The 11,409-nt window shown below is 39.3% G+C and overlaps 1 protein-coding gene across 1 annotated transcript in view; it reads left to right on the top strand.

The window, feature by feature from the left end:
• LOC309794915 (uncharacterized protein) overlaps positions 1–11,409 on the top strand; it is a 385,639-nt gene that overhangs the window by 779 nt on the left and 373,451 nt on the right. The gene's annotated exons all lie outside the window — the stretch shown is intronic.

Below are 11,409 nucleotides of genomic sequence, written 5' to 3'. Positions count from 1 at the left end.
TAGACCGAATGCAGTCCGTCTCAGAAGGTGAGAGCGGCCCCAAAATATGGCGTGGTTAGTTTTTAGGGGCTGAGAAATTTCATAGTCTAATGAGTGGGAGGATTATTCCCACTGTTTCGGGGAGAGGCGGAGGTTTCCAGGAATTGGGCAACTGCCCATTTTTTGGCCTTTTATGGTTGGCCTCGGAACTGTCATGGCGCCTGTGGGTGTGTCATTTAGCTAATGTATTACAGTGAGCGTATAACGAAGCTCAGAGTCTACTGGAAGTCGGGCCTGATGGCTTATAACCAGTTTTTGTCGTATTCTCAACAGCTGTGTCATTCTTCTAAAGGTTGCGCCCTCTCCCCTTCCGTCGTGTCTCAGAAAAGGTGTAACCGAGAGGGCAGAGAGGGAGGAGGGGTGGGGGAAGAAAGAAGCAGAAATAATGGACATTGAGGGCAGTCTGGTTGGGCAGAAAGAGCAACAAGAGGGGAGACGGTTGCGGAGTGGGGCAGGCCGGGTGTGAGGGAGGAAACAGCAGGAGAGCGGAGGGGAGCAGGAAGAGAGACAGAGAAAGAAACGGGGAGACAGAGGAACAGAATGAAATGGAAATACCTAGCAGTGCAGGTAGAGAGGGGAAACTGGATTCGGATGGGTGGTGAGTTGTTGGGATATGGATGAATAAGTTGTGATAATACTGATTGGTGTCTTTAGAATCTAATACATTTAAAATTTGTTTAAATTGGGGTTTCCCTGGTGGTCCAGTGGTTAAGACTCCCGTGCTTCCACTGCAGGGAGCACAGGTTCGATCTCTGGTTGGGGAACTAAGATCCTGCATGCGGCACGGTGCGGCCCCAAAAAAAAAATTTTTTTTTTGGTTTAAATTATGCAGATGAGGATGGGAATTGCAAAGCTGCTGTCTGCAAGGCTTGTGCGTTTTGTGGTTACTTGTATGCGAAGATAACATTTGCCCGCCATGTTCAGCCAGGGGGCAGTGACTTGATTCACTCAGTTGTGAGTCACCCGCTTCCCTTTTCCTGACGTGGAGTAGGGAGAGGACACGTGGGGCAAGAAATGGTTGAATCTGTCACTACATGGTACCTTTGTAAAGGAACAATTGGAAGTGTTGGGTTTTTGTGTGATGGATTTACATTTTCTTTATCATTTCTTTACATAGCTTGGCATAAATTTTAGTATGTACAATTTGAACTTTCCTGTAAGTAATTCTTAACTTCTGGAATAAGCTTTGGTGGCCTTCTATAATCAACTCGTGTACTACTTTTCTAAATATGATATATTCTCAATTTTTTTAAACTTTGACACCAGAATTTTTAGATTTAAAAATAATTCACTGGCTTCCCTGGTGTCGCAGTTGTTAAGAATCCGCCTGCCAATGCAGGGGACATGGGTTCGATCCCCGGTCTGGGAAGATCCCACATGCCGCGGAGCAACTAAGCCCCGTGCGCTACAACTACTGAGCCTGCGCTCTAGAGCCCGCGCTCTAGAGCCCGCGAGCCACAACTACTGAAGCCGGCATGCCTAGAGCCTGTGCTCCGCAGCAAGAGAAGCCACCACAATGAGAAGCCCCCGCTTGCCGCAACTAGAGAAAGCCCACGCGCAGCAACAAAGACCCAACGCAGGCATAAATAAATAAATAAATAATTTTAAAAAATTTCACAAAATATTTCTTTTTAAAATGTTTCAGGTTTATTCGAGGCCTGCCTGCTTTCTCCTCATTAAGTTATATATTGGAAATGTTCTTTGGTAACTAGTAAATAATTTGACTCTTTTGATAAGGACTTGTGATAAGACGTCAGTGATCTTCTCTATTAACAGTTAAAACTTAGTTTAACCAGTTAGCTTAATAATAATACATTGCCTTCCCTTTTATGTGATCTGTGAAAATCGTGAGCTGTGAGGTGACATGAAGATGTTTCCCTCAGGTCCCTCTTGATTGTCACTGCAGTTGATGAAGGATGGGCTGGATTGACTTGGAATCTTCCAACAGAGCCCCTCTGTTCATGATGAAGAAGTTTGCTCAGAGCTTATTTCTAAGTTGACCCCTTGCTATGTTTTCCACAGCTATGTTTTTGCAATTCTGTATTTTTAAAGTATTTTACTGTGATTTTTCTGGAAAAGAAGAATTAAATGCTTGGTATCAGTGTGATCAGACCTTGAAAGAAGTTTCCTTTGCTCAGGAACGTGAAAGATGGTCCCAGTGTTTTAAATGGGACGGGCGTTAGCAGAAATACTCTGATAATCCCTGGCGTGTCTGATTCTGATGTTTCCTCTGCCTCTTACAACTGTAATTGCTGCCTTTGATGTGCCTTGTGATTTTTCTCGTGATAGACATGATGCCCTGGGTAAACGCAGTTGCTGTAAGTAGGCCTTTAGTAATGTGATGGTGGGGTGCGGGGGGATGGGAAGCGTCCAGAGTTCTATGAGCGGGTCTCAGTCTTTCAGTGAGCCTGTAACTCTGCACTGTGAACTGCATGTGTAATTCTCATTCTTCCTTCCTTTTGTGGGACAGGATGACTAGTATGGTCTGCAGTTGGATGTTTCCCTCCCAGCAAGTCATTTAGGTTCAAAACCTCAGCAGGTAAGGCTATGGTTAAATAGTCTTACCTGTGGGCGGGCCTTTTTAAAAAGAACAGCATGCTCAGGTGTATTTCAAAATAGTTCCTTTTTTTCTGGCCCTGCTGGAAGCTCCAGAGTCTTTTTCTCCAGTGTTTACTATGAGAACTTGGTTGAGCTCCTGCAGGAGAAACTCACAGTTGCATGGAGGGGCCCACCTATGACTGGGTCCCTTGGAGTTTTTACTTCTTGAGCTTGTCTGCTCTGAGCCTCCAGCAATTTGTTAATTACAGTTCAGGTTTTTTTTTTTTTTCTTGTTTTACTCTGGGACCGGGTTCTGGTGGAGTTTCAGCTCATGAGTTTCCCCTCAGGTAAGTTGTGATTCTTTTTGTCTGCCTCTCTTGTCTCTCCAGTTATCGGTTCAACTGAAAATTGTTGGCTCTGTGACCTTACTTTTCTTAAAGTTGTTGATTTTTTAGTTCGTTAAGCCTTGTGGTTAGAACAGAGTTGCAACTTCCAGTCTCCTTTCAAGCAGGTTCAAGACACATGGGAAAATTTTAATTTTTTTATATATCTAGGACGTTTAATAGATTACTTTGTATTTTGTCTTTAGTATGGGATATTTAGTATTTCAAAAGGTAAAGATGATGATGTGGTTCATCCTTGTTATAAAGGACTGAGGTTTCTCCATTAAAAATTTATATGTGCTTTCATATAAATTTTTCAGCCTATGTGAATTATATGCTCTATTTAAAATATTTTAAATAATATTTTACCAGACTTAAGATTTTATGCATTAAGTATTTTCATGGGCCTATTCTGAGCAGAAGCTGTTAATAGTGCTGGTTAAAATACAGTTTGAAGACAAATTGGTATGTCTTCATGGAGTTTCCAGGGAGTTTTTTATTTAAATAATTTATTTTTTTATTTGTAAAATTTCCATTTTGTCCTTCTTATAAAATTTTGTATTTCTTTAAAATTTCTACCTTTTTGATTTATTTCAAGTATGTTTCTTTGCCACATAGAGCATAGTTTTATAATAGCTGCTTTTAAAATCTTTATCTGATAATTTTATCATCTGAGTCATCCCAGAATCAATGTCTCTCTGTTGCCTTTTCCCTTGAGAATGACTCCTATTTTCCTCAGTTTTGGTGTGTTAAGCGTTGTTTTGTTATTTCATGGATGTTGTGAGTTGTGTAGACTCTGGGTTTTATAATCCTCTGAAGAATGTTGATGGTTTGTTTCTGTAGGAGATCGAGTTTATTTTGTTCAGACTGCCAGTTGTGTTTAACCTTTTGTTGCAGTGGCCCGAGTCTCACTTGTTTTCTCAAAACCTTGGTCATGCTGATTTTGGCCTGTCTCCTTTGAACCTGTTAGGTTCAGGGATTAGGCTGAGGTTAGGCTGAGACTTTGCAAGTGGTTCAAATGTCAGCTGAGTGCTCAAAATTGTTGCTCTGCTGATTTGGGTTCGTGCAAAGCACGTGTGGTTCGCCTGTTAGGCTGGGAGTTTTATGGGCTTCTGCACAGAAACGCTGGTGCCTCTTTTCAAGCTTCCTCTCCTCTAGGGTTTTCTTCCCATACTCTGGTCTAACTAACTGACTTTGTTCCATTGTTCCCTGGCCAGAAATATCCAAATTTCCTGTCAAGAGCTTTAGCTGCACGCGCTACGTGCCACTGTGCAACTGGTGTCTACCCTTGGTGCGAAACCATGCGACTGGGCTGCTTCTCCAACTTTTGCCTCATTCCCATCACCTCTCTGCTCTTGTTTACCTTCCAGAGTCCTCAAGTAGTGTTTGTTTTCTTTTGTAATGTATCCAAATTTACTATTGTAATTAGTGAGAGGGATGGGTGCTAGGGGCTTTGATCTCATAGGCAGTATTTTATTAAATACATATTTCCCTCGACAGTGAGACATTAAAGGAGTTGCCACCCGCATTTTGGAAAGTAGTTTGTTTGTAGCGTTTCTGAAGGTGTGTCTGATGAGTCCCTGAATGGTATAGGCTTCTGAACCAGTATTGGATTCAGCACTAAACTGAACCCACATGGTAATTAATTGGCACCAATTAGGTGAGCGTGCTTTATGGCTGCCCAGCTGCTTGGCAAGAAAATAAGATTGTAAAATCAACTTTCATCTTTGCTATTTAAAATCAGCCATATCCATTATTTTTGAATTTGAGCATCTGCTATCTCTTCTGAAAATTGAACAAACACATCTGTGTTAGTAAGCTCGTAGATTTAAACAACAAAAAGGTTTCTGATAAAGTAAACATTTAAAAACAAATCCTACTGCTGCTACAGCTCTATGAGGTACTCACATGCAACTCACTTTTTTTTTTTTTTTTTTTTGCGGTACGCGGGCCTCTCACTGTTGTGGCCTCTCCCGTTGCGGAGCACAGGCTCCGGACGCGCAGGCTCAGCGGCCGTGGCTCACGGGCCCAGCCGCTCCACGGCATGTGGGGTCTTCCCGGACCGGGGCACGAACCCATGTCCCCTGCATTGGCAGGCGGACTCTCAACCACTGCGCCACCAGGGAAGCCTGCAACTCACTTTTAAACTGGAAAATAATTTCACTCAAATTATACACACTTTTATGCTTTAGTAGCTTATTGCTAAGAGGGGACAAAAGATAATAGTTATCTATTAGTTGAGTGCTTAATCCTTATGTGGTAACTGCCACAGTCAAATCCAAATTAATGATTAGATTTCCAAAGAAAATGTTTGTATTTTCTTGCTGATGGCAGTCAGTCTGGCATCCTATATATGGACCCTGTTGTTAAACATTTTGAGCCAGGAAAATATTTTAAAACACACAGCAGTAGAACTTACTATTGATTGAATTATTCATGTATATTCCCAAGATGAAGATGGGGAGAAAATCATGGCATCAATAAATACAGGGTACAATTCTATTTCAGTAATCCTCTGAAGATCATCCTGCAAGTCTGTAACAATTTTCTTATTAACTCTCTCTTTATTTGTATGTTATATCCCCTGTGTTGGGTAAGTGGGTGTGTAATTGATTTTAATTTAATGTTATAGCACCACATTGACTTCTCTATTTTTCTCACTCTGAGAACTTTATTTTTGCTATAGTTTCTTGAAGCTCATGGTCTGAAATTGAATACATTGTGTATAAAAGTTTTTATAATTGTTAGAATCAAAATGGCATTTGCCATTTTATTACCTAGAATACAATGATGAAATAGAGAAATTGTTTTTTCTATGAAAATGACACTATTTTCATAAAAGAAACTTCAAAAATAGATTTGTTACATATAAAAGCAAATTGAGAGTAAGATGTTTCTAACTTTTGACCTTTTGACGAACTCTTTTCTTCCAAAAATATCGCCGTTGATTATTTCATAAAGAAAATAAATAGTATTAAGAGGAAAGTATTTTCATGTAGAAAAATAACTAGGTCTCTAGGCTCCTGTATGAGGTTGCTAGGGCTGCTGTAACAAAGTTCCACAAACTGAGTCTCTTAAACAACAGAAATTTATTGCATTACAGTTGAGGAGACGAGAAATCAGAGATGAGGGTGTCAGCCTGGTTGGTCCCTTCTGAGGTCTGCGAGGGACACTCTGTTACTTGCCTCTCTCTTAGCTTCTGGTGGTTTCCTGATGACCGCTGTCATTCCTTGGCATAGATATTTTTCTGCCTAAGAAGAATCTTCATCTTCACATGGCATTTTCCCTGTGCGTGTCTCTGTGTCCAAATTTCCTTTTCTTATAAGGACACCAGTCATATTGGATTAGCATACTCACTAATGACCTCATTTAAACTTGATCATCTCTATGAAGACCTGTCTCCAATAAGGTCACATTCTGAGGTAACTAGGAGTTGGACTCCAGCATATCTTTTCTGAGGAGAAACAGTTCAACCCATAATAGCATCCAAAATCAGGAAATGATTGGAGCTGGAGATTTATTTATTAATCATTCCCTTGCTTTTGCATGTTTATGTAATTTCCCAGAATATAACAACCCACTTCTGTTTCTTTCTATTCAGTTCCTGCCTGTTTTAGGGAGAAGAAATACACTGATGAAAATTTAATAAAGCAAATTACTTAATTCTGTAAGGGCTTATTTCAGTATAACAATAACTCATTCCTTTTCTCTTTCATTCAAATAAATATTTTTGACTACTCTGGGAAAACAGACTTTCATTTCATTAGGAAGAATTCAGAGGGTTCTGCCCTCTTGTGGGTTGAGTGTCTCTGGACTTGTGCAAATTAAGAAGTTGTTGTCTAAGCATTAAAAAAAAAAAGCAAGCTGGAATTTTCTAATTGTTGCACTTCTCCAAGAAAATGTTCCCTTTCATTATTATGATTAAATAAATAAATGGGACAGGTGATAAGGACACACTGTGCCCACTGGCCCTTCAGGTGACCTTTTCAGAATTCAGTTCCCCCTTCCCCCACTGAGTGGTACTGACACCCTGTGGAACATCATGTGACCATATACACAAGAGTTTATTTCTGACGTCTCTGTTCTGTTCCATGGGTCTGTCTTCATGCCAGTACTCTGCCACTTTGATTAGTTTAGCTTTGTGATAATGTTGAAATAATTGTGTGACCTCCAACTTTGTTATTTTCAAACTTGTTTTTGCTATGAGGGTCTTTAGATTGCATATGAATCTTAGGATGGATTTATGTATTTCCTCAAGAAACGCTGTTGGGATCTTGCTAAGAATTGTGTTGAATCTGTTGATCACTTTGGGTAGTATTGACATCTTGACAATACTGCCTACCAATCCATGAACTCGGGATATATTTGCAGTTATTGGTATCTTTTCTAATATTTTTCAGCAGTGTTTTTAGGTTATAGTATAAAAATGTTTTCCTCCTTGGATAAGGTTATACCTACATATTTTATTTTTCTAATTTTCTGAATTCATTCATTAGTTCCAGCAGGATTTTTTTGTGTGTGTGGAATCTTAAGTGTTTTCTACACATTAGATCATGTACGTTGTAAACAGAAAAAATTCTTCTTCCTTTTTCTATTCGGATACTTTCTATCTATATTCCTGCCTATGTGTCCTTGCTAGGACTTTCAGTAATGTTTTTAGAAATAGTGAAAGCAGGTATCCTTCTCTTGTGCCTGATCTTAGAGGAAAAGCTTTAAGTCATTCCCCATCAAGTGTGATGGTAGCTGTGGGCTGTTAATATATGGCCTTTATTATGTTGAGGTAGTATTTTTTTTATTTCTAGTTTACTGAGTGTTTTTATCATGAAATGCTTGTCAAATGCTTTTCAGTAGAAATGATCATGTAGTTTATTTTCCCGTCATTTTGTTAATGTGCTGTTTTACATTAAAAGATTTTCATATGTTGAACCATCCTTATATTTCAAAAATATATCCCTATTAGTCACAGTATATAATCCTTTTAATGTGCTGTTGGTTTCAGTTTACTATTAGTTTATTGATGATTTTTGCATCATTATTCATTAGAGATTGTAGCCTCTGGTTTTCTTGTAGTGTCTTTGGCTTTGTTATTGGAGTAACTGGCCTCATAGAGGGAGTTTAGAACTGTTCCCTTTCCTTCAGTTGTTCTGAAGAATGAAAGTAAGATTGGTCTTAATTGTTTTTAAATGTTGAGAAGAATTCTGCAGTGAAGCTATCTGGCTTTTCTTTGTTGAATGGTTTTCAATTAGTGATTTCAATCTCCTTAATAGGAATGTCTGTTCACATTTTTTTATTTATTCATGAGTCAGTCTTGAGAGGTTATATTTTCTAGGAGAGTATCCATTTCTTCTGGGTTATCCAACATTTAGGTATAGAATAGTTCTTAGTATTCTCTTGGAATTTTTTTGATTTCTGTAGAATCATTTGTAAACGGTTGTGATGTCCCCTCTTTCATCCCTGATTTCAGTAGTTTTTCTCTTTGTGAGTAAATCTAGGTAAGTAAGTGTCAGTGTTTTCATCCTTTTCAAACAACCATATTGTAGGGTTGTGGTTTTCTGTACTTTTTATTCTCTGTTTCGTTTATCTCTAATCTACTTTTTTCTACTTCTGTTAGCTTTTGTCTCTTTTGTTCTTCTATATATGTATATTCCACATATAAGTGAGATCAGTATTTTTATGTCTGACTTATTTTACTGAGCATATAGTCTCAATGACCATACATGTTGGTAGAAATAACAGAATTTCCTTCTCTTCTATGGCTGAATAATATTGCATTGTGTACGTCTACTAGATTTTTTTTTATCCATTCATCTCTTGGACACTTCAGGTTGTTTCTATGAGTTGGCTATAGTGAATACTGCTATAATGAATATGGGAGTGCAGGTATCTTTTTAAGACAGTGGTTTTATTTTGTCCGATATATACGTAGCAGTGGAACTGCTGCATTACTTGATAGTTTTTTTTTCTTTAATATTTTGAGGAAATTATATACTGTTTTCCATCGTGGCTGCAACAGTTTTCATTCTTCCCAGCAGTGCACTAGTGATCCTTTTTCTTTCCCACATTCTGCTCAATACTTGTTATCTCTTGGCTTTTTGATGATAACCCTTCTAAGGGGTGTGAGGTGATACCTCACTGTAGTTTTCTTTAATAAATTTTATTTATTTATCTATCTATCTGCATTGGGTCCTTGTTGCTGCGCGTGGGCTTTCTCTAGTTGTGGCGAGCAGGGGCCACTCCTCTTTGTAGTGCGCAGGCTTCTCGTTGCGGTGGCTTATCCTGTTGCAGAGAACGGGCTCTAGGGCACGTGGGCTTCAGTAGTTGTGGCACGTGGGCTTCAGTAGTTGTGGCACATGGGCTAAAGGTCCTGGGAAGGTACTGGGGAAAAGTGCCTATTGCTCAAGGAAGGCATAGTTTGTAATACTCTGTTGGATGTTAGTAGGTTAAGTAAAGAACAACAAAACACAAAATACTGGATATCCATTCTCAGGGGAAAAGACACAGTCCAGAAAAGATCATTTCCCATTCCTAGCCGTATGGAATAGGGACCTGAGAACATCTGCTCAGCGAAACTGCACATTTGCTGTGGACCAAAGACCACTGGGTACCTCCTTTTTCTTCAATAAATGGTAGGATTTATTTAAGTTTTATTTCTCTGTTTCAGCATAATGTGTTATGAGTCATGAGGCCTCCATATAGGACTCTGATTCAAGAGGAATCTCATGAAACTTAAGAAATCCTCATGTGTGACTGAAGTCATGTTTTGGTAGAACTTTTTCTCCTTTCCTTCTATCCTTAACGTACAAGGTTGGATGTATTTTGTGTGAACAAAGAAGGGACAAATTATTTCTGATAGAAGCTGCACTAACATATATTATAACATTATTTCCAACTAATTATCACCCTGCTATGCAGTTATATATGACATTTGTTTTGTTTCTCAAAGATGTATATTCTGATATAAGGTAAGGCATGAGCCCTAGTTACAGGCTTTTCCACACAAGTTTTGTATGGTTTCTCTCTACGATGGAGTCTCTCTTTATTGAAATATAATTGATATACAACAGTATTAGTATTGGCTGTACTATATGAGGTAACATTTGCATACTTATGAAATGATCACAATGATATGTGTAGCCATCTTTCCTCAGAGCTACCCACCATGGTCCTTCTAAACATATTCCTTATGCTGGATATTACATCCCCGTGACTTATCTATTATATAGAGGTTTGTGCCTCTTAACCTCCTTCACCTGTTTTACCCACCATGGCACTGCCCTTCCTTCTGGCAGCCACACATTTGTTCTTTATCTGTGAATGTTTCCCTTGTCTTGTGCTTTTGCTTCTTCCATTCCACGTATAAGTGAGATTGTGCACTATTTGTCTTTCTACACCTGACTTCTGTCACTTAGCATAAAATCCTCTAGATCCATCCATGTTTTTGCAAATGGCCAGACTTCTTTTCTTAAGAGTGACTGATATTTCCACTGTGCGGAATGGACATGCAACATCTCCTCTAAGCATTCATCTATTGATGGACACTTAGGCTGCTTCTCTATCTTGGCTACTGGAAATAATGCTACAATAAATATTCAAATGCCTATATTTTCTCAAATTACTGTTTTTCTTTTCTGCCAGTAAATACTTCAAAGTGCAATACCTGGTTCATCTGACGGTTTTAATTTTTGAGGAACTTCAGTAATGTTTTCCATAAATGTTGCACCAACTTACAATCCCAACAATAGTGGACAGGGTTCCCTTTTCTCCACACCATTGCCAATGCTTGTTCTTTCTGATGACAGCCATTGTAAACAGGTGTGTGAGGTGGTACCTCATTGAGCTTTTTTTAATATAATTTTTTAAAATTTTATTAATTTTTTAGCTGCATTGGGTCTTCACTGCTGCACACGGGTTTTCTCTAGTTGCTGAGAGCAGGGGCTACTCTTTGTGGTGGCATGTGGGCTTCTCATTCTGGTGGCTTCTCTTGTTGCAGAGCACGGGCTCTAGGCACCCGGGCTTCCATAGTTGTGGCTCGTAGACGCAGTAGTTGTGGTTCGTGGGCTCTAGAGTGCAGGCTCAGTAGTTGTGGCACACAGGCTTAGTTGCTCCATGGCATGTGGAATCTTCCTGGACCAGGGTTCGGACCCGTGTCCCCTGCATTGGCAGGCGGATTCTTAACCACTGTGCCACCAGGGAAGCCCCCTCATTGAGCTTTTGATTTACCCTTCCCTGATAATCCGTGATGGTGAGCATCTTTTCATGTGTCTGCTGGCCATCCATATGTCTTCTTTCTCCCTGGTAGACTCCCATATGTTAAGTAAGGCTTGAATACATGCACAAATTTTGTCTGAATCGCTTTATTATTAAAGTTTCTTTCTTCTTATAAAATCTCTGGTGACCCCTAAACTTTGAGCTTTGGACCAAAGCATTGCCACTTATGTGAGGCTTATGT

The sequence above is a fragment of the Mesoplodon mirus genome (assembly GCF_964341445.2).
Source record: "Mesoplodon mirus genome assembly, chromosome: 19".
Taxonomy (NCBI): Eukaryota; Metazoa; Chordata; class Mammalia; order Artiodactyla; family Ziphiidae; genus Mesoplodon; species Mesoplodon mirus.
Note: the sequence above shows the minus strand (reverse complement) of the source record. Positions and strands in the feature narration are given on the sequence as shown.